The 23,194-nt window shown below is 47.2% G+C and overlaps 1 protein-coding gene across 6 annotated transcripts in view; it reads left to right on the top strand.

Moving 5' to 3' along the window:
* LOC140357840 (syntaxin-binding protein 4) overlaps nucleotides 1–23,194 on the top strand; it is a 162,326-nt gene that overhangs the window by 38,988 nt on the left and 100,144 nt on the right. The window lies entirely within an intron of this gene.

Below are 23,194 nucleotides of genomic sequence, written 5' to 3'. Positions count from 1 at the left end.
CTGGGGCTGGTGGTGGTGGAGTCTGGGGCTGGTGGTGGTGGAGTCTGGGGCTGGTGGTGGTGGAGTCTGGGGCTGGTGGTGGAGTCTTGGGCTGGTGGTGGAGTCTGGGGCTGGTGTTGGTGGAGTCTGGGGTTGGTGGTGGAGTCTGGGGCTGGTGGTGGTGGAGTCTGGGGCTGGTGGTGGTGGAGTCTGGGGCTGGTGGTGGAGTCAGGGGCTGGTGGTGGAGTCTGGGGCTGGTGGTGGTGGAGTCTGGTGCTGGTGGTGGTGGAGTCTGGGGCTGGTGGTGGAGTCTGGGGCTGGTGGTGGTGGAGTCTGGGGCTGGTGGTAGAGTCTGGGGCGGAGTCTGGGGCTGGTGGGGAGTCTGGGGCTGGGGTGGAGTCTGGGGCTGGTGGTGGCGTCTGGGGCTGGTGGTGGTGGAGTCTGGGGCTGGTGGTGGAGTCTGGGGCTGGTGGTGGTGGAGTCTGGGGCTTGTAGCGGAGTCTGGGGCTGGTGGTGGAGTCTGGGGCTGGTGGTGGTGGAGTCTGGGGCTGGTGGAGTCTGGGGTTGGTGGTGGAGTCTGGGGCTGGTGGTGGTGGAGTCTGGGGCTGGTGGTGGTGGAGTCTGGGACTGGTGGTGGAGTCTGGGGCTAGTGGTGGTGGAGTCTGGGGCTGGTGGTGGTGGAGTCTGGGGTTGGTGGTGGAGTCTGGGGCTGGTGGTGGTGGAGTCTGTGGCTGGTGGTGGAGTCTGTGGCTGGTGGTGGAGTCTGGGGCTGGTGGTGGTGGAGTCTGGGGCTGGTGGTGGTGGAGTCTGGAGCTGGTGGTGGTGGAGTCTGGGGCTGGTGGTGGTGGAGTCTGGAGCTGGTGGTGGTGGAGTCTGGGGCTGGTGGTGGTGGTGGAGTCTGGGGCTGGTGGTGGTGGAGTCTGGGGCTGGTGGTGGTGGAGTCTGGGGCTGGTGGTGGTGGAGTCTGGGGCTGGTGGTGGAGTCTGGGGCTGGTGGTGGAGTCTGGGGCTGGTGGTGGTGGAGTCTGGGGCTGGTGGAGTCTGGGGTTGGTGGTGGAGTCTGGGGCTGGTGGTGGTGGAGTCTGGGGCTGGTGGTGGTGGAGTCTGGGGCTGGTGGTGGTGGAGTCTGGGGCTGGTGGTGGTGGAGTCTGGGGCTGGTGGTGGAGTCTGGGGCTTGTGGTGGAGTCTGGGGCTTGTAGTGGAGTCTGGGGCTGGTGGTGGAGTCTGGGGCTGGTGGTGGTGGAGTCTGGGGCTGGTGGAGTCTGGGGTTGGTGGTGGAGTCTGGGGCTGGTGGTGGTGGAGTCTGGGGCTGGTGGTGGTGGAGTCTGGGGCTTGTGGTGGAGTCTGGGGCTGGTGGTGGTGGAGTCTGGGGCTGGTGGTGGTGGAGTCTGGGGCTGGTGGTGGAGTCTGGGGCTGGTGGTGGAGTCTGGGGTTGGTGTTGGTGGAGTCTGGGGCTGGTGGTGGAGTCTGGGGCTGGTGGTGGAGTCTGGGGCTGGTGGTGGTGGAGTCTGGGGCGGAGTCTGGGGCTGGTGGTGGAGTTTGGGGCTGGTGGTGGTGGAGTCTGTGGCTGGTGGTGGAGTCTGGGGCTGGTGGTGGTGGAGTCTGGGGCTGGTGGTAGAGTCTGGGGCTGGTGGGGAGTCTGGGGCTGGGGGTGGAGTCTGGGGCTGGTGGTGGAGTCTGGGGCTGGTGGTGGTGGAGTCTGGGGCTGGTGGTGGAGTCTGGGGCTGGTGGTGGTGGAGTCTGGGGCTGGTGGTGGAGTCTGGGGCTTGTAGTGGAGTCTGGGGCTGGTGGTGGAGTCTGGGGCTGGTGGTGGTGGAGTCTGGGGCTGGTGGAGTCTGGGGTTGGTGGTGGAGTCTGGGGCTGGTGGTGGTGGAGTCTGGGGCTGGTGGTGGTGGAGTCTGGGGCTGGTGGTGGTGGATTCTGGGGCTGGTGGTGGTGGAGTCCGGGGTTGGTGGTGGAGTCTGGGGCTGGTGGTGGAGTCTGGGGTTGATGGTGGAGTCTGGGGCTGGTGGTGGTGGAGTCTGGGGCTGGTGGTGGTGGAGTCTGGGGCGGAGTCTGGGGCTGGTGGTGGTGGAGTCTGGGGCTAGTGGTGGTGGAGTATGGGGCTGGTGGTGGTGGTGGAGTCTGGGGCTGGTGGTGGTGGAGTATGGGGCTGGTGGTGGTGGTGGTGGAGTCTGGGGTGGAGTCTGGGGCTGGTGGTGGTGGAGTCTGGAGCTGGTGGTGGTGGAGTCTGGGGCTGGTGGTGGTGGAGTGAGTCTGGGGCTGGTGGTGGTGGAGTCTGGAGCTGGTGGTGGTGGAGTCTGGGGCTGGTGGTGGTGGAGTCTGGGGCTGGTGGTGGTGGAGTCTGGGGCTGGTGGTGGTGGAGTCTGGAGCTGGTGGTGGTGGAGTCTGGGGCTGGTGGTGGTGGAGTCTGGGGCTGGTGGTGGTGGAGTCTGGAGCTGGTGGTGGTGGAGTCTGGGGCTGGTGGTGGTGGAGTCTGGAGCTGGTGGTGGTGGAGTCTGGGGCTGGTGGTGGTGGAGTCTAGGGCTGGTGGTGGTGGAGTCTGGGGCTGGTGGTGGTGGAGTCTGGGGCTGGTGGTGGAGTCTGGGGCTGGTGGTGGTGGAGTCTGGGGCTGGTGGAGTCTGGGGTTGCTGGTGGAGTGGTGGTGGAGTCTGGGGCGGAGTCTGGGGCTGGTGGTGGTGGAGTCTGGGGCTGGTGGTGGTGGTGGTGGAGTCTGGGGTGGAGTCTGGGGCTGGTGGTGGTGGAGTCTGGAGCTGGTGGTGGTGGAGTTTGGGGCTGGTGGTGGTGGAGTCTGGGGCTGGTGGTGGTGGAGTCTGGGGCTGGTGGTGGTGGAGTCTGGGGCTGGTGGTGGTGGAGTCTGGAGCTGGTGGTGGTGGAGTCTGGGGCTGGTGGTGGTGGAGTCTGGGGCTGGTGGTGGTGGAGTCTGGAGCTGGTGGTGGTGGAGTCTGGGGCTGGTGGTGGTGGAGTCTGGAGCTGGTGGTGGTGGAGTCTGGGGCTGGTGGTGGTGGAGTCTGGGGCTGGTGGTGGTGGAGTCTGGGGCTGGTGGTGGAGTCTGGGGCTGCTGGTGGAGTCTGGGGTTGGTGGTGGTGGAGTCTGGGGCTGGTGGTGGTGGAGTCTGGGGCTGGTGGTGGTGGAGTCTGGGGCTGGTGGTGGTGGAGTCTTGGGCTGGTGGTGGAGTCTGGGGCTGGTGGTGGTGGAGTCTGGGGCTGGTGGTGGTGGAGTCTGGGGCTGGTGGTGGTGGAGTCTGGGGCTGGTGGTGGTGGAGTCTGGGGCTGGTGGTGGTGGAGTCTGGGGCTGGTGGTGGAGTCTGGGGCTGGTGGTGGAGTCTGGGGCTGGTGTTGGTGGAGTCTGGGGTTGGTGGTGGAGTCTGGGGCTGGTGGTGGTGGAGTCTGGGGCTGGTGGTGGAGTCTGGGGCTGGTGGTGGTGGAGTCTGGAGCTGGTGGTGGTGGAGTCTGGGGCTGGTGGTGGTGGAGTCTGGGGCTGGTGGTGGTGGAGTCTGGGGCTGGTGGTGGAGTCTGGGGCTGGTGGTGGAGTCTTGGGCTGGTGGTGGTGGAGTCTGGGGTTGGTGGTGGTGGAGTCTGGGGCTGGTGGTGGTGGAGTCTGGGGCTGGTGGTGGTGGAGTCTGGGGCTGGTGGTGGTGGAGTCTTGGGCTGGTGGTGGAGTCTGGGGCTGGTGGTGGTGGAGTCTGGGGCTGGTGGTGGTGGAGTCTGGGGCTGGTGGTGGTGGAGTCTGGGGCTGGTGGTGGTGGAGTCTGGGGCTGGTGGTGGTGGAGTCTGGGGCTGGTGGTGGAGTCTGGGGCTGGTGGTGGAGTCTGGGGCTGGTGTTGGTGGAGTCTGGGGTTGGTGGTGGAGTCTGGGGCTGGTGGTGGTGGAGTCTGGGGCTGGTGGTGGAGTCTGGGGCTGGTGGTGGTGGAGTCTGGAGCTGGTGGTGGTGGAGTCTGGGGCTGGTGGTGGTGGAGTCTGGGGCTGGTGGTGGTGGAGTCTGGGGCTGGTGGTGGAGTCTGGGGCTGGTGGTGGAGTCTTGGGCTGGTGGTGGTGGAGTCTGGGGCTGGTGGAGTCTGGGGTTGGTGGTGGAGTTTGGGGCTGGTGGTGGTGGAGTCTGGGGCTGGTGGTGGTGGAGTCTGGGGCTGGTGGTGGTGGAGTCTGGGGCTGGTGGTGGAGTCTGGGGCTGGTGGTGGAGTCTGGTGCTGGTGTTGGTGGAGTCTGGGGTTGGTGGTGGAGTCTGGGGCTGGTGGTGGTGGAGTCTGGGGCTGGTGGTGGAGTCTGGGGCTGGTGGTGGTGGAGTCTGGGGCTGGTGGTGGTGGATTCTGGGGCGGAGTCTGGGGCTGGTGGTGGAGTTTGGGGCTGGTGGTGGTGGAGTCTGGGGCTGGTGGTGGAGTCTGGGGCTGGTGGTGGTGGAGTCTGGGGCTGGTGGTAGAGTCTGGGGCGGAGTCTGGGGCTGGGGGTGGAGTCTGGGGCTGGGGGTGGAGTCTGGGGCTGGTGGTGGAGTCTGGGGCTGGTGGTGGTGGAGTCTGGGGCTGGTGGTGGTGGAGTCTGGGGCTGGTGGTGGTGGAGTCTGGGGCTGGTGGTGGTGGAGTCTGGGGCTGGTGGTGGAGTCTGGGGCTGGTGGTGGTGGAGTCTGGGGCTGGTGGTGGAGTCTGGGGCTGGTGGTGGAGTCTGGGGCTGGTGGTGTTGGAGTCTGGGGCTGGTGGAGTCTGGGGTTGGTGGTGGAGTCTGGGGCTGGTGGTGGTGGAGTCTGGGGCTGGTGGTGGTGGAGTCTGGGGCTGGTGGTGGTGGAGTCTGGGGCTGGTGGTGGTGGAGTCTGGGGCGGAGTCTGGGGCTGGTGGTGGAGTTTGGGGCTGGTGATGGTGGAGTCTGGGGCTGGTGGTGGAGTCTGGGGCTGGTGGTGGTGGAGTCTGGGGCTGGTGGTAGAGTCTGGGGCGGAGTCTGGGGCTGGTGGTGGAGTCTGGGGCTGGGGGTGGAGTCTGGGGCTGGTGGTGGAGTCTGGGGCTGGTGGTGGTGGAGTCTGGGGCTGGTGGTGGAGTCTGGGGCTGGTGGTGGTGGAGTCTGGGGCTGGTGGTGGAGTCTGGGGCTTGTAGTGGAGTCTGGGGCTGGTGGTGGTGGAGTCTGGGGCTGGTGGAGTCTGTGGTTGGTGGTGGAGTCTGGGGCTGGTGGTGGTGGAGTCTGGGGCTGGTGGTGGTGGAGTCTGGGACTGGTGGTGGAGTCTGGGGCTGGTGGTGGTGGAGTCTGGGGCTGGTGGTGGTGGAGTCTGGGGTTGGTGGTGGAGTCTGGGGCTGGTGGTGGTGGAGTCTGTGGCTGGTGGTGAAGTCTGTGGCTGGTGGTGGAGTCTGGGGCTGGTGGTGGTGGAGTCTGGGGCTGGTGGTGGTGGAGTCTGGGGCGGAGTCTGGGGCTGGTGGTGGTGGAGTCTGGGGCTGGTGGTGGTGGAGTCTGGGGCTGGTGGTGGTGGTGGTGGAGTCTGGGGCGGAGTCTGGGGCTGGTGGTGGTGGAGTCTGGAGCTGGTGGTGGTGGAGTCTGGGGCTGGTGGTGGTGGAGTCTGGAGCTGGTGGTGGTGGAGTCTGGGGCTGGTGGTGGTGGAGTCTGGGGCTGGTGGTGGTGGAGTCTGGGGCTGGTGGTGGTGGAGTCTGGAGCTGGTGGTGGTGGAGTCTGGGGCTGGTGGTGGTGGAGTCTGGGGCTGGTGGTGGTGGAGTCTGGAGCTGGTTGTGGTGGAGTCTGGGGCTGGTGGTGGTGGAGTCTGGAGCTGGTGGTGGTGGAGTCTGGGGCTGGTGGTGGTGGAGTCTGGGGCTGGTGGTGTTGGAGTCTGGGGCTGGTGGTGGTGGAGTCTGGGGCTGGTGGTGGTGGAGTCTGGGGCTGGTGGTGGTGGAGTCTGGGGCTGGTGGTGGTGGAGTCTGGGGCTGGTGGTGGTGGAGTCTGGGGCTGGTGGTGGTGGAGTCTGGGGCTGGTGGTGGTGGAGTCTTTATTATACAGGAAAAACCCAATGAGAAAAATTCTGTTTTTCACCTGTTAAAATACAACACAAAATAAACAACACACAAACACAGATAAAATATTCAATAAAATTAACCAATACATAGAAATACAATTACACATAAAATATGAGATACAATTATATAAAACAAGTACATCAGCACTGTAATCCTTGACCAGTTCTTTAAAATCATTACAAGGCATAACATGATTTAATTTAAAAAGTCTCTGTGTTTTGTTCCACTGGAGTCGTTGGAAGTCTTTTTTCCTGTCTCGATACGATAATGATCTGAGACCTGAAGCTGTGAATACTTCAACTGTGCAATAAACCTAGAGCCTTCTACTTTAGAGTATAATTCCTACTGGTGAGTTCTATATCATTCACCTGTAATTAACCTTAGAGCTGAACCTTAGAGCTGAACCTTAGAGCTGAACCTTAGAGCAGAACCTTAGAGCTGAACCTTAGAGCTGAACCTTAGAGCAGAACCTTAGAGCAGAACCTTAGAGCTGGACCTTAGAGCAGAACCTTAGAGCTGAACCTTAGAGCAGAACCTTAGAGCTGAACCTTAGAGCAGAACCTTAGAGCTGAACCTTAGAGCTGAACCTTAGAGCAGAACCTTAGAGCTGAACCTTAGAGCTGAACCTTAGAGCAGAACCTTAGAGCAGAACCTTAGAGCTGGACCTTAGAGCTGAACCTTAGAGCTGAGCCTTAGAGCTGAACCTTAGAGCAGAACCTTAGAGCTGAACCTTAGAGCTGAACCTTAGAGCAGAACCTTAGAGCTGAACCTTAGAGCAGAACCTTAGAGCTGAACCTTAGAGCTGAACCTTAGAGCTGAACCTTAGAGCTGAACCTTAGAGCTGAACCTTAGAGCAGAACCTTAGAGCAGAACCTTAGAGCAGAACCTTAGAGCTGAACCTTAGAGCTGAACCTTAGAGCTGAACCTTAGAGCAGAACCTTAGAGCTGAACCTTAGAGCAGAACCTTAGAGCAGAACCTTAGAGCTGAACCTTAGAGCTGAGCCTTAGAGCTGAACCTTAGAGCTGAACCTTAGAGCTGAACCTTAGAGCAGAACCTTAGAGCTGAACCTTAGAGCAGAACCTTAGAGCTGAACCTTAGAGCAGAACCTTAGAGCTGAACCTTAGAGCTGAACCTTAGAGCTGAACCTTAGAGCTGAACCTTAGAGCAGAACCTTAGAGCAGAACCTTAGAGCTGGACCTTAGAGCTGAGCCTTAGAGCAGAACCTTAGAGCTGAACCTTAGAGCAGAACCTTAGAGCTGAACCTTAGAGCTGAACCTTAGAGCAGAACCTTAGAGCTGAACCTTAGAGCTGAACCTTAGAGCAGAACCTTAGAGCTGAACCTTAGAGCTGAACCTTAGAGCAGAACCTTAGAGCAGAACCTTAGAGCAGAACCTTAGAGCTGAACCTTAGAGCAGAACCTTAGAGCTGAACCTTAGAGCTGAACCTTAGAGCTGAACCTTAGAGCTGAACCTTAGAGCTGAACCTTAGAGCAGAACCTTAGAGCAGAACCTTAGAGCTGAACCTTAGAGCTGGACCTTAGAGCTGAGCCTTAGAGCTGAACCTTAGAGCTGAGCCTTAGAGCTGAACCTTAGAGCTGAGCCTTAGAGCTGAACCTTAGAGCTGAGCCTTAGAGCAGAACCTTAGAGCTGAACCTTAGAGCAGAACCTTAGAGCTGAGCCTTAGAGCTGAACCTTAGAGCAGAACCTTAGAGCAGAACCTTAGAGCTGAACCTTAGAGCAGAACCTTAGAGCTGAACCTTAGAGCTGAACCTTAGAGCTGAACCTTAGAGCAGAACCTTAGAGCTGAACCTTAGAGCTGGACCTTAGAGCTGAGCCTTAGAGCAGAACCTTAGAGCTGAACCTTAGAGCAGAACCTTAGAGCTGAACCTTAGAGCTGAACCTTAGAGCTGAACCTTAGAGCTGAACCTTAGAGCAGAACCTTAGAGCTGAACCTTAGAGCTGAACCTTAGAGCAGAACCTTAGAGCAGAACCTTAGAGCTGAACCTTAGAGCTGGACCTTAGAGCTGAACCTCAGAGCTGAACCTCAGAGCTGAGCCTCAGAGCTGAACCTTAGAGCTGAGCCTTAGAGCTGAGCCTTAGAGCTGAACCTTAGAGCTGAGCCTTAGAGCTGAACCTTAGAGCAGAACCTTAGAGCAGAACCTTAGAGCTGAACCTTAGAGCTGAGCCTTAGAACTGAACCTTAGAGCAGAGCCTTAGAGCAGAGCCTTAGAGCTGAACCTTAGAGCTGAACCTTAGAGCTGAACCTTAGAGCTGAGCCTTAGAACTGAACCTTAGAGCAGAACCTTAGAGCAGAGCCTTAGAGCTGAACCTTAGAGCTGAACCATAGAGCTGAGCCTTAGAGCTGAACCTTAGAGCAGAACCTTAGAGCTGAACCTTAGAGCTGAACCTTAGAGCAGAACCTTAGAGCTGAGCCTTAGAGCTGAACCTTAGAGCAGAACCTTAGAGCAGAGCCTTAGAGCTGAACCTTAGAGCTGAACCATAGAGCTGAGCCTTAGAGCTGAACCTTAGAGCAGAACCTTAGAGCTGAGCCTTAGAGCTGAACCTTAGAGCAGAACCTTAGAGCTGAACCTTAGAGCAGAACCTTAGAGCTGAACCTTAGAGCTGAACCTTAGAGCTGGACCTTAGAGCTGAGCCTTAGAGCTGAGTGATAAACTCAGTGAGTTCAGAGGTTTTAACACTGTTGCTGTATTATGAATATATATAATATCACTATCATCTAGAACTGAAGAAATGTCGCCTGGATGAACTGTTTTCCACAATCAAGAGGAAAACACATTTTATTTCTAAAGAAGAACAACAATCTGGCTTTAAGTTTATGTGTCAGGGGGGCGTGTTACAGCTACCAAGTGCTTCCTGGAGGAGGGGCTGAAACAGCGTGCTATAGTAGTCACCAGGCTGACTCATCCTGGTGAGTGGGCCCGTTTGTCTGCTCATCCGAGGGGAAGGATAGAGACTGTTCTCCAGCTAAAGACTGTAGGAATCAATCAAAAAAAACACTTTGCTGTAAAAACACTTTGCTGTAAGAAGGTCAAAAGCTCGATTTTGTATGGTATTGGCCATTTAATGTAAGAACATTCAGATTGAAAGCATCAGCAGAAACAGCTGGAGCTCTATTTGTGAGTAATCTGCAAAACATTGTTTAGAATTTGTATCAAACCCAATAATATCCAGACAATCCAAGAGAATCCAGTGATCCACTGAAGCAAAGGCCAAAATCAGCCCCACATTCTTCATGATTGTCCAGTGCAATAGAAATATCATGTATAACTTTGGTAGCAGCAGTGATAGTACTATATCCTGGTCTAAATCCAGACTGTGGATACTTTAAGTTTAATATTTGATTAAGAAAGCATGCACCTTGTACTTAGTAGCTTCTCCAAGAGTTTTGCTCTGCAGGATAGTTTTGAGATTGAATGGAAATTATTCAAATCATGTTTCTGGCCTCATTTGTGCAAAGGGAGAACAAAGGCAGTTTCAATAGTAATGGAGTACTTTTATTTTGAGTTTAAAAACATGAGTTAAACAGTTTACTATTAGTGGGGCTGATAACAAAAGTAACCTAGGTTATAGGGTGTCAACTCCAGTGGACTTCTGTGGATCTATAGAGAGCAACATATTTTATACTTCATACTGTGTATTTAATACTTCATACTTTGTATTTGATACTTCATACTGTGTATTTAATACTTCATACTGTGTATTTAATACTTCATACTGTGTATTTAATACTTCATACTGTGTATTTAATACTTCATACTGTGTAAAGGGCTTATCAGGTCTTTTCTCATGTATGTGGGTAACAACAACAGATGAAGCAACATCAAAGATATTTCCAGTCTCAGCAAAGTGCTGATTAAACGCATCACAAATATATTTTTTGCCGTCAAGCTGATTGAATCTTTAATCATTTTATTTGGTAAAGAGGGAGTAGAATTTTGCCATAAGGATTTAACCGTTTGCCCACATTTTGCAGAATTGCCCTGTGTCTCAGTGAAAGTTTTGACATGGTGAGATGTTTCAGCTTCACGAACAGAAGTGACATATTTATTGCACTTGTGACAAAACTGCTGCCAATCTGCTGCTGATTTGGTTGCCGTGGTTTCTGCCCAGGCTTTATCATGTTCTCGAGATGATGCAGCAATGTCTGGACAGAACTAGGGACTATTCTTATTTTTGACCCTGACTCTTTTAAAGGTGGTATGGACGATTTTTTTCAGTACATTTTTATCATATTTCCTCGTGGCGTGGATAAATCATTTGTCCTGCCACGTATCAATCATAAAACGCACCTACCGCTCGCCTGCAGCCGCGTCAGGCTCGTCCCCACGTTTCCGCGTGCCTAAGCGCATGGATCTATCATAATATAGTTCCCTCAGTGTACAGGGCAAAATGAAGACGGAGAAAGACAGTTCGAGCTGACGCAGAAGTGGACAGAAATCTACGGGAGACGAGAGATGTGATGTGCTCCGTTGCGCTAATAAACAAACACACGTGAAAAAGTCCAATGCTGTGTCTGGAATACTAGAGGTAAAACTGTCACTATAGAAACGATCAGACAGAAATACTTGTTCATTAAAGTGCTTATAGGACCTTTTCACCGTTAGACTTGATCTGGATTTAATACATTTAGTGTTCCGCACACACCCAATAGGACAGTGGTCACTAAAGTCCAGAGGAAAGACCACTACATTGGTCATTCTGAGGCTTGTTGCTTAAGATAATGTCCTGTAATGTTGCTTTAAGTGGGTCTTTACGGTAAAGCTGTGTGTAATGCGGTTCTGTCGTGTGCTTGGGTCAGACTCTGGGAACCATGACCAGACCCAGCTGGTCATTACACTTACTTCAACCAAAGAAAAGTTTGATGGTAATATGGTGATGGAGGGCGTCTAGATAGAGAACATTTATGAATGTGTAATATTGATTCAAATGTGAGCTAGTTTATTTGTTTATTCATTTTGAGATGACAATGCCACTGCTATAAAATGTCATTGTGTGTTTTAGAGTCCGCATTGTACAGATACAGATTACAATGATCAAAATATGATTATTTTGTAAAGTTGACTAGTCACATTTAGTCGAATAATGAATGCAGCTCTTATGTATGAATGACGGACGAGGACATTTTGAATAGATAGTGTGGGACCACCAACCCTACTAGGCTACAATGTTGGAATGAAGCACAAAAGCTGTGTGTTAAACGCGTGCAGAGCAGAGCGATAGGCCTCTTAACTCAAGGTGACTAATCCCCCGGCAGCTCAGGTGCCCATGTGCCGGAGTGTTCCTGAGCTGTGTGCAGGGACAAGGAGTCGAAGTTAAAGCATCCGAAGACATGACCACAAACGTTGTCCAGTTCATCACAATTGTGGCAGAGAAGGTGTTCCAAATATTCCTCTGGAGGTCACATGGAGGTCACATGTTTAAAGTGAGTGGATGAAAGAATGGAAAAAGGGAGAATAATGACCCAACTCTACATTGTCAACCAAGTACGAGTTGCTAGTCTCCATGGCGATGGTATTGCTTTGCCTAGAATGTAACCAAGACCCCTGTATATAAGATGGAACATAAGTGAAGTAAAAACATAATCCACATTCGTAATTTTTTTTAATTATAAGGAAAACATATTTGAAAAATAAGCTCAAATAAATGGGTGAAATATTTTGATTTGCTTAGTACATGTAAAATTAATTTTATGAAGGAAATTAAAAAGAATACTTTACACACATTCAATTCAATTTATTTTTGTAACGCCCAAAATCACAACAACAGTCGCCTCTGAGGGCGACAGTGAAAAATGAATCAACAATGTCTGTGGTGGCGAGGGACGATGTTCCAGAGTCCTCTGTCCTTAGACCCTCCTTCTTGGCCAGGAAAAACTACAAAAAACCTCCTTGGGAAAAAGTAGAAACCTGGAGGAGTTCCAGAGTGAAGGAGAGACCTGACTCTCACAGACGGACGCGAGGGAGACTGGAGCTGGACCCACTCTTCAGGCAGATGAGGGACCGACTGAGTCGAGCTGGACCCACTCTTCAGGCAGATGAGGGACCGACTGAGTCGAGCTGGACCCACTCTTCAGGCAGATGAGGGACCGACTGAGTCGAGCTGGACCCACTCTTCAGGCAGATGAGGGACCGTCCACACAGGGCAGGGACCACTTCACCAGGAGAGGGACATCTGGGTCCACAGGTCCTCAGGAGTGAGATAAAGAAAAAGAAGGCGGTGAACAGTTTGCAAGTGGAATTAAATATTAAATATTGTTTGATAGAATAAGTAGTCAGAAGAAGAGGATAGTGCTCAACCTGCCATACTTCCCCCAGCATAGTTACTCCTAGGGCAGCGTAGCTGAAGCTGTCGGTTTATATTTCTGTTCCTAACTGGTCTGATCATAAGCGATTTCAAAGAGGAACGTTTTTAGCCTGGTCTTAAATGAAGAGACTTCGTCGGGATATTTAACATGGACCGGGAGCTGATTCCATGACACAGGAGCCTGGTAGCTAAACGCTCTACCTACTACAGTCATAAGTCAGAAGGCCAGCATTTTGAGAGTGAAGAGCTTGAAGAAGTTTGGATGATATGGTTCTATAGCATCTTTGAGGTGGGATGGGGCCATGTCATTTATGGCTTTGTAGGTCAAGAGTAGAATTTTAAATTTGATTCTAAACTCGACGGGGAGCCAGTGAAGAGACTTCAGCACTGGCGTAATGTGCTCTCTTCTTTTTGTTCCTGTTAGTAATCTTGCTGCTGCATTTTGAACCAGTTGAAAACTTTTCATGGAGCTTTTAGGACACGCTGTGAGCAGGAGTTACAGTAGTCTAATCTAGTCGTTACAAATGCATGGATAAGTTTTTCAGCATCGCTTTTAGGCAGGATTCTTCTGATTTTGGCTCTTGTTGCGCTAATGGAAATAGACTGTTTTACAAGCTTGATTTATATGAGCTTTAAATGAGAGCTCCTGGTCAAATAAGACTCCAAGATTTCTTACAGTAGAACTAGAGGCTACACTAACATTGTCCAGTGTGACTATCTGCTCAGATATAGCGTCTCGTAGATGTTTAGGGCCAAGCACAATGACCTCGGTTTTTTCAGGGTTAAGAAGCAGGTAGTTTAGTGTCATCCAGGTTTTTATCTCCTTCACACAAGTACTAAGTCTGTCTACTTGATCGCTCTGATCAGGTTTCATTGATAAATACAGCTGAGTGTCATCTGCAGAGCAGTGGAAGTTAATGCCATGTGACCTGATCATGTTGGCTAATGGCAGCATATAAAGAGTAAACAGAATTGGACCGAGTACTGACCCCTGTGGCACACCGTAAATTACTTTAGAACAAGGTGAGGAGCTCTGGTTTACATTAACAAATTGGTACCAATCTGATAAATAGGATTTAAACCAGCTGAGGGTTGTTCCTCCAACACCTACATCACATTCTAACCTCTGCAGTAGAATGTTGTGGTCGATGGTCAAACGCTGCGCTGAGGTCCAACAGAACCAGGATTGAGACCAGTCCATCGTCAGCGGCTAATAACAAATCATTTGTGACTTTAACTAGTGCAGTTTCAGTGCTGTGGTGGGCTCTGAACCCTGACTGGAAAACTTCAAATAAGTTATTGTCCTGCAGGTGGCGACAAAGCTGTTTTACTACAACTTTTTCAAGGATTTTAGAGACGAAGGGAAGATTTGAAATAGGTCTGTAGTTTACCAATAGGTCGGGATCTAGATTAGGCTTTTGCAGAAGAGGTTTAATGACTGCAAGTTTGAAGGATGTGGAACATAGCCACTTTCAAGTGAAGTATTTATTATATTAAGAATAGGGTCTATAATTAGGGGGAGAATGTCTTTGAGGAGTCTGCTTGGAATGGGGTCTAGGACACAAGTTGAGCTTTTAGAGGACATAATGGCTGAAGTTATCTCTGCTTGATCAACAGCTGTGAACCTTTCTAAGTTTACAGGTGGATTTATATGAGACGTTAGATTTACAGCTTGGGCTAGTTCAGGGCTAATAGCGGGGGTAATTTCATCTAATTTATCTCTGATTGTTTTTATTTTATTGTTAAAAAATAGGAGGAAATCATCAGAGCTAAGTGTAGCTGGGATTGAGGGCTCTACTGCACTGTGACAGTTTGTTAGCCTAGCTACAGTGCTGAAAAGAAATGTAGTGTTACTTTTGTTGACTTCTATTAGATTTGAGTAGTATCTGGTTTGGGCCTTACGCAGAGCCTGCTTATAGGACAGCAGGCAACTTTTCCATGCTTTTAGGGATTCTTCTGTGTGAGAGCGACGAAATAATCCTTCTAACTTTCTAACTCTTTGTTTATGTGAACGCAGTTCTTCGTTGTACCATGGGGAGGCGCGCTTTGGCCTAATGACCTTCTGTTTTAATGGTTCTTTCCGGGTTTCTCTGTAGTATCCGATAGAACTTCAGATCCGTTTATCTTCCCGGTTGCTGGACCAACTGCCACACATACCTTCCCCATTTTGATTATAGTAAAGCGTGCGATATCATTCATGAGGTTTTGGGCCACTTCGAACCGTGTTTTGTTGTAAATTGAAGCAGACAGACGCAGTATTGAATTGGCTTGTAGTGGTCAACATGATCAGCTGGACGGACAATATGGCGATACAAGCCTCGTGTGACGTCACGAGAATGAGCTCTATAGCCCAGACTGCATTGCACAAGTGAAATTCAATACAAAACTTTGTTCCTCGACAGCATTGTGACTTGATTTATTTACAATTCACACAAAAAATAAACTCATAAAGTTAAAATAATGATGAATTGAAACATACTTTGAAAATAGCACTCTTGTCAGCAGGATTCGATCCCAAATCAACCACACTAAAGTGCAGTGAACTATCAATAGCTCCACAGTCACTACTAATGTACAAATACACTTTAATGGTTATCAACATTCCACCACATAAAATACTTTTTTCCCGTTGATGTTATGTTCCACCCCATCAATTGTAACACCATGGATTGTTTTTGCTTGTGTAAGATTGGGCCAATGGTTCCAAGTACAAATCAAACAAACGGGGGGACCAAGCACAGCCCTGCCCCACCCCTCTTTCCAGAGTCAAGGGACTGTTGAGTCGGTTCTTCCCTTCTTTAGGTATTAGAGATATAATGATGTCTTTCCAACTCAGAGGAATCTGAGTTTTAAGTGCCCAATTAAATGTCCATTACATAATTTATTTCATTTTCTCTATCCCCTGAAATTTGAGAGAAATGTTCTTTGGAAAAAGATTTAATTCTGTCTTGTTTGGTTGAAATTACCCAGCCTGTCTCGTGTAAGTTTATCTTTTTTATTTCCTGTAGCACTTGAGGATTCTCCCCCAGCATGTTTTATCACAAGCAGTTTCACTTTTTCTTGCAGATCATTTAGCTTTTTCTGCTTTAGATTATTTTTTGCTGAGGCAATGGCTAAACTTTTATCTCTCAAAACATCCCAGATGATAGTAGGAGAAGTTTCACCATTGTCATTTTCCACCAGATAAGTCTCAATGTCAGGCTGGCATTGTGTCTTTTCATCTTTCCTCCACTTTTCCTGGAGTTTGATCACTTAAGTCCATTCTGCCTTTATCTGATTTTTGACCTGTCTTTATTGAAAATAAAAAGTAGTGCTGCCCGGTGGTTGAGTGGTTGAGGCGGTGGCACACATGCTGGGCTCCTTGTGCAGCCGGCCTCAATGTTGTGGGTTCGAGTTCTTCTCCGACATTTTGCTCTTTTCTCATCCCCATTTCATGTCCTGTCTGATGGAGCCTACGGGCCAAAGAATCCTTTCAAAAAGTATTCTATTCTTGAATGGATTGTATGAGGAATTGGCGTGTATTAGGGTTCATCTCCCTCCAGATGTCAATCAGTCCTACATTATTTATCAATTTACTGACATTTGTAATTCGTTGTTCCTCCAGTGCCTCTTGAGTTTGACACATCTAACTCCACAGATTAGGGTTCCCTCAGAGTGGTTTACAGTCAGGTCTATGATATTAGTATAGAACGTACATATTTACAAAAGTAAAAGTATTTCCATTAATAATTCCTTTGACCAGTACATATCTGCCTTCTTTGTCTTAAAACTTTAAGACTTTGTTTAAAAGCTTTTCGGTTTGAAGTCAATATAGCACCTCTTGTGTTTGCCTCTGTTTGATGAATAGTACATTTTTTGTATTCATGTATCACTTAAATAGATCTTAACTATAAAATGTTTATATTTCTTTTCTCATTTTGTTACTATTTGTTATTACTTTATTGGGTACAATATGCCGTTAACATTAAAGGATGATACTCGTAACTTTTCCGCTGCCGTTGGGTTAATTGTAGTGAGTTTACCCATGTTAATTTACCCATGTTAATCTACCCATGTTATTTTACCCATGTTAATTTACCCATGTTAATCTACCCATATTATTTTACCCATGTTATTTTACCCATGTTAATTTACCCATGTTATTTTACCCATGTTAATTTACCCATGTTAATTTACCCATGTTATTTTACCCATGTTAATTTACCCATGTTAATTTACCCATGTTATTTTACCCATGTTAATTTACCCATGTTAATTTACCCATGTTATTTTACCCATGTTAATTTACCCATGTTAATTTACCCATGTTAATTTACCCATGTTAATTTACCCATGTTAATTTACCCATGTTAATTTACCCATGTTATTTTACCCATGTTAATTTACCCATATTATTTTACCCATGTTAATTTACCCATGTTATTTTACCCATGTTAATTTACCCATGTTAATTTACCCATGTTATTTTACCCATGTTAATTTACCCATATTATTTTACCCATGTTAATTTACCCATGTTATTTTACCCATGTTATTTTACCCATGTTAATTTACCCATGTTATTTTACCCATGTTAATTTACCCATGTTATTTTACCCATGTTAATTTACCCATGTTAATTTACCCATGTTATTTTACCCATGTTAATTTACCCATGTTATTTTACCCATGTTAATTTACCCATGTTATTTTACCCATGTTATTTTACCCATGTTAATTTACCCATGTTATTTTACCCATGTTAATTTACCCATGTTATTTTACCCATGTTAATTTACCCATGTTATTTTACCCATGTTAATTTACCCATGTTAATTTACCCATTTCCCCATGTTAATTTACTCATGTTAATTTACCCATGTTAATTTACCCATGTTAATTAACCCATGTTAATTTACTCATGTTAATTTACCCATGTTAATTTACCCATGTTAATTTACTCATGTTAATTTACCCATGTTAATTTACCCATGTTAATTAACCCATGTTAATTTACTCATGTTAATTTACCCATGTTAATTTACCCATGTTAATTAACCCATGTTATTTTACCCATGTTATTTTACCCATGTTAATTTACCCATGTTATTTTACCCATGTTAATTTACCCATGTTAATTTACCCATGTTAATTTACCCATGTTAATTTACCCATTTACCCATGTTAATTTACCCATGTTAATTTACCCATGTTAATTTACCCATGTTAATTTACCCATGTTTTACCCATGTTAATTTACCCATGTTAATTTACCCATGTTAATTTACCCATTTACCCATGTTAATTTACCCATGTTATTTTACCCATGTTAATTTACTCATCTTATTTTACCCATGTTATTTTACCCATGTTAATTTACCCATGTTAATTTACTCATGTTAATTTACCCATGTTAATTTACCCATGTTATTTTACCCATGTTAATTTACCCATGTTAATTTACCGAGGCTCCAGAACTCTCCAGAAGAAACAGATACAAAGAAACATTGACAAACCGAAGGGTTCATGCGAAAAACATGCACTGAACCTAAAACCTCATTGTATTAAAGAAAATAAAAAAATAAAGGAAAGTCCATTCCTAATGAAGGGGCCCCTGAAAGTCCCCCAGGCTACTCCTGGTCCCTGGTCCTCTCAAAGACCTGGAGACATCTACGGACCACTAAACTCCTCTGCGTTTTCAGTGTATATTTATCAATTCCCCACAATGGCCGAGCTCCTTCACTGTTTCAAACCAACTCTTCTCTCTGCTTCAAATCTTGTAGCTTCTAAATCTCAAGCTCTGTAATCCTGAGTTTGAGTGTCTTCTTGGTTGATAAAGCAATTTGTACAATGGCTGTTTGGTTATAACTATAGTTGCCCTTGCTCACATTCACACAGCGGCAGTGTCTGAAAGTGGCTCTAACTGGCTTTATATTTAGTAAAGTGTAGTTACAGAAGTCTTGCTTTTTTCCCGAAATTACTGAACATATTTCTGTGAATTGCTGAGATCGGCCTTATAAGTAAACAGTATAATTCAGGTACAATTTGTCAGGTCCAGTTTAAAACATAAGTCATGTTGGGGAGTTATGGGCTTGAGTTGCTGATGTAGCAGACCCCTCTCCATGGTGCTGAAAGTCCATTTAAAATGTGGCTTAAATTGATCTTAAAATAGGACCAGAGCAGACAACATGCAGCCGTCCTCTCTCCTTGTTGTCGTAACTGCTGACAGCTCAGAGAGATGAGGAAGTGTAGGGAGTCCAGGCCGATGCTGACGTATTCAAACCAGCAGACAGTAAGCAAAAGAACACGTGGTGTGTTCAAATGGAGCGTGTCAGCAGTGTGGAGACATGTTCAACAGCTCTGCACACTGAGTCATGACACTGGAACCTGTCCAATCACATTCAAATCATCTGGCATTAGAAGATCATGCAGAGGGGACCGATATGGAGACCTCAAATGGTAAGCTTAGTGATACTGTTTTTGGATTCGATTTCTATATAACTCAACATGATGACCAGGATGAGTATCTGGCATCGGAAATGTATAGGATCATCTGGTGGAGCGTCTAAAGTGCTGTCTTTTGCCGTTCAGTGGCAGAATGACACAGGCCTTTGAGGGGAAGTTTCTCCACATGTCTGAGTGGGTTTTTCACTGGGCTCATCAAATCCTCCAGCTCCTCCTGACCAAGACTAGCACAGGATTGGCAGATGTGTCCCGGGTCAGGCGTCCTGACCGGTCGCCCCAGCTGCAGAGAACAATGGGTCAAAGGAAGAAGACAAAGTTCCCAACTCGGACAATAACGTGGACTTTAATATTGCCCCTGAACTCTTTCTGAGATTATGGCCTCATCGTTGAAATTTAAGTACTCCACAAAATGTGAAAGGACTGGAAATAAAATTACACACATTAAAACTGTGTATTTTTTATTAAATAGATTTTTATTTTGAGATGATTGCCTGTCTGTTATAGATAATCTTAATGTTAATAATAATAATAATAATAATACGATTTGTATCTATTATTATATTTTAAAGTGTACATGACAGGTTTTTATTTGTCTAATTTTGACTTTATTTGGTGGGATAATACCCATTGTAAATATAAATTATAATTTTAGACAATAAAGTGTTCAAGAGGGTGCTCCGCACATCAGGTTCTGTGCCAGGTGCGTAGGATAAGGGCGTACGTGACACTGAACTGTAAATCCTGCACACTGTCAAACTTGCAAAATAAAAGTTTAATGGTGAAGAGACAACGTTTCGGCGTCTAGGCCTTCGTCAGGCAAAATAAAGTGTAAAATAAAGTTGAAAAATATGTGGAAAATGAAAAAGAGAATGAATGAAAAAGTAGGGCAGAGTTTTGAAACATCTTGATGACTATGGAAACTCCAAATCCAAACGTTTGGCACAATGTACATGTATGATGTATGATAATGTACATGCAAGAAACGCATTCTACAAAATAAAGATGTTCTCATATATTTTAATTTGTCAAATCATAATATCTCTGTACATTAGAGGAGTTTTGGCTCATTGTAGGTTGCGAGGTGATGGCATGCTTTAAAATCAACATTTTTGGCTTAATGGGTGAAAGGCGCTGGGACAAGGGACAGGGCCTGGGACAGGGGGCAGGGCCTGGGACAGGGCCTGGGACAGGGCCTATACTACACGCTACATTCAGTACGTCCACATGCAGCGAGGGGGACAGACTGAATGACGGGGGAGAGTGTCTCCTCCACCTGCCTCCACCTCCTCCACCTCAAAAACCCACTGTCATCTTATTCTCTTGTTTGAAAGATAACACAGCAAGATTATTTTTTATAAGATAAGATATTCCTTTATTGTCCCACATGGGGAAATTTCATTGGTGCAACGCAGGAAGATACAGAGTTAGATACAGAAGAAAAGAACAGATAACTTATAGGAAGTTTGAAAAACACTCTCAGTAGAAGATCTCCTATAAACAAAAACTCCCATAGACAAATAAATAAATACATAAATACCATTGCATGTGATCATGACAGTAATTGCACATGAATATTATATTATTATAAAATTATTAGAAATGATATACTCAATATGTTGCTGCAAATAAATCACCCACATTTACTTTGTGTCATGGAGTCTGTTGAAGAGATTATTCATATTCATATTATTAATGTTATTATTAGGCCCGAGCGCCACAAGCTGGCGAGAGGCCTATTAATCTCGTAAGGCCGTGCGAAGCACGGCTGCGAAAGTGCGCACGTATCCGGTCGTCATCCCCATATAAAGCACTCATTTGCGCTAAGTAGCTCACGAATACGTTCCCCATCTCTTGCATGTTCCGTGCATATAAGCATGTAATGCAAAAATTGAACATTATTACTGTATAGAGGGCCAAAAACACAAAGTGGGCGGAGCCCACTCAAAATTATCGAAAGTACCCGTCAGTGACCAGGGACCCACACCATGAGGTAGGAAAGCGCGAGCGCTTTCCGAAAATGTATAGTTTATGATATTTGAAAAATGGGAAACATTGTTTTCGCATCGGAATATTATTCTTTCTTTCTTTCTTTCTTTCTTCTTCTCGGGACCAACCCCCCTATTTTTCACCCAGTGAACATTGACGAAAAGTCACAAAAATGTTCACACCTCTAAAAATCGTGCCTCTCTACATTCTGGCTATTTCCCTTTTCTAAAATAAAAAAAATTGGCGCGTCAGCGCCACCAAATGTACCAAAAATGCATTGAGAGATGGGAAATGACCCAAAAAAAATCTGATCGTAGAATCATGAAATTTGGCGCAGAGGTAGATGGTGACAAGAGAAGTAAAAAATATTATTACGGCAACGCCGTCCCCCGAACCAAATGTCGGCCATATTGCTTCAAAAATGGCTAAACATGACTTCGGAGTTTTTCCAAACGTCGTACTTTTACGAACTCCTCCCAGGGCGTTGGCCCTAAAAAGCTGAAATTTGGTGAAAATGCTACTGAGGAGTGGGACATCAAAAGTTATCCAAATTACATTGATACCTCTCACGGTCTCTGTGCGGCGAAGCCGCAAACTGTAACTAAAATTTCAGAAATCTCCCATATTTAAAATTTCTGCCGTTTGCGCAGATAAAGTCCGAATTGCGTCAAATTAGAATCAGTTGTTAAACTCTTTGCCCTAAACCTACTTGAAGTGAAATAAATTCATTTGGCGCCACAGCGCCCCCTACAGATTTTATATGGAGGTTAAATGTTTAGTTTTGCGAAATTATATGAAATTTGACACACAACTCAATTTTAGCATCCCCATCAAAAAAGTCAATGAGACCCATGTCATAATTGTTATGGCGTTGCCGTAACGATGACCGAAACCTTTCATGTTATTCCAATGGGGAAATCGCCAGAACATGTTTACACTTTAGACTTTCACAAACTCCTCCCAGGGCGTCAGCCCTATTAACCTGAAATTTGGTGGGACTCATCTTCAGGGGTGGACCATCAAAAGTTATCCACATTTTCATTCAAAGAGTCACGGTGTCTGTGCGGCAAAGCCGCACATTTTGCCAAGAATTCAAAATAAAATAGCTTTTTGATGGAAAAACAAAGGGGAGAAGATGTGACAGCGTCACAGATTCAGCAGTAGGCGTAATAAAAGGACAATTGGGGTGCGTTAGCGCCCCCTCCTCTTGCGGCGTGGCGGCGGTGTGGCGGCGGCGTGGCGAGGGCCGATCATTGCCGCTTGCGGCTATATTTATCTTTATCATCATGATTATTATTATTATGACGATGATGTGACAAATTACACCAGATCTACAGTAAGATTGTAACTATTGTATACTCTAATCACATCTGCAATAAAAATATGTGTTTTAGCTTTTTATAATGATTTTACAACGTTGCCTCTTCAAAAGCACAGCTGGAGTTCAGCTTCATTCACATGTTTTATTCACTCTGCTCATCTTCTCTGCTCCTTCTCTGAGCCTCCCAGACTTGTGGCATAAAAAGGTCAAGCTTTGGCATTCTCCTGTCCATAAAGTCCACTTATCACATGACATGACATATTTCCACCTCAAATCGCTTTAAATGGTAAAACATTCCTCAAAAGATGCCAAAACAAACATGCAAGAGCATATTTATGACATGATATGTGTTCTTTACCCTCCAGACTCTCCCCGTCTCCCAGGGTTTCTCTTCTGTCTGTCTGTGGATGCATTTATATTCATTTTGACACATTCCTTTGTGGTTGTGAACAGGGGGGGAGTATTTTTGGATGTGCTGGTGAAAGTGCTGAGTGTACTGTACACTGTTGTGAGGATGTGTCTGTGTGACTCTGGCAGGGCTGTAAGCCATGAGCTCAGAAGCTCACACACAAGCACGTGCCTGAAGGAGCACAGGGGCACATGCTGCTGCAAGTGTAGGACTCTAGTAAGAGTTCATCATTTTAACACATAAATGGAGAGATAACTGCAGCACTGTATTTGTAACTGTAAAGCACATTCTACTGATCGGGTGTTTCTGTTTTATTTCCCATATCATTCATTTAGAAAAGCGTTTGCTCCGGGTTTTAGGGTCTGTAATGGTAGTGACGTACCAAAGGAGGTCTTGTGCATACAGTTAATTAAAGGGTTAGAAAAGTTTGCTTGTATTCGATACTATAATGTCTCCTGTATGTCCTGTGTCTCCTGTATGTCCTGTATGTCCTGTGTCTCCTGTATGTCCTGTATGTCCTGTGTCTCCTGTATGTCCTGTATGTCCTGTGTCTCCTGTATGTCCTGTATGTCCTGTATGTCCTGTGTCTCCTGTATGTCCTGTATGTCCTGTGTCTCCTGTATGTCCTGTATGTCCTGTGTCTCCTGTATGTCCTGTATGTCCTGTGTCTCCTGTATGTCCTGTATGTCCTGTGTCTCCTGTATGTCCTGTATGTCCTGTGTCTCCTGTATGTCCTGTATGTCCTGTGTCTC

This window comes from Eucyclogobius newberryi, unplaced genomic scaffold (assembly GCF_026437365.1).
Source record: "Eucyclogobius newberryi isolate DKJ021-1_F unplaced genomic scaffold, fEucNew1.0.hap1 SCAF_13, whole genome shotgun sequence".
Lineage (NCBI taxonomy): Eukaryota > Metazoa > Chordata > Actinopteri > Gobiiformes > Gobiidae > Eucyclogobius > Eucyclogobius newberryi.
This window is presented reverse-complemented; position numbering and strand designations above follow the sequence as displayed.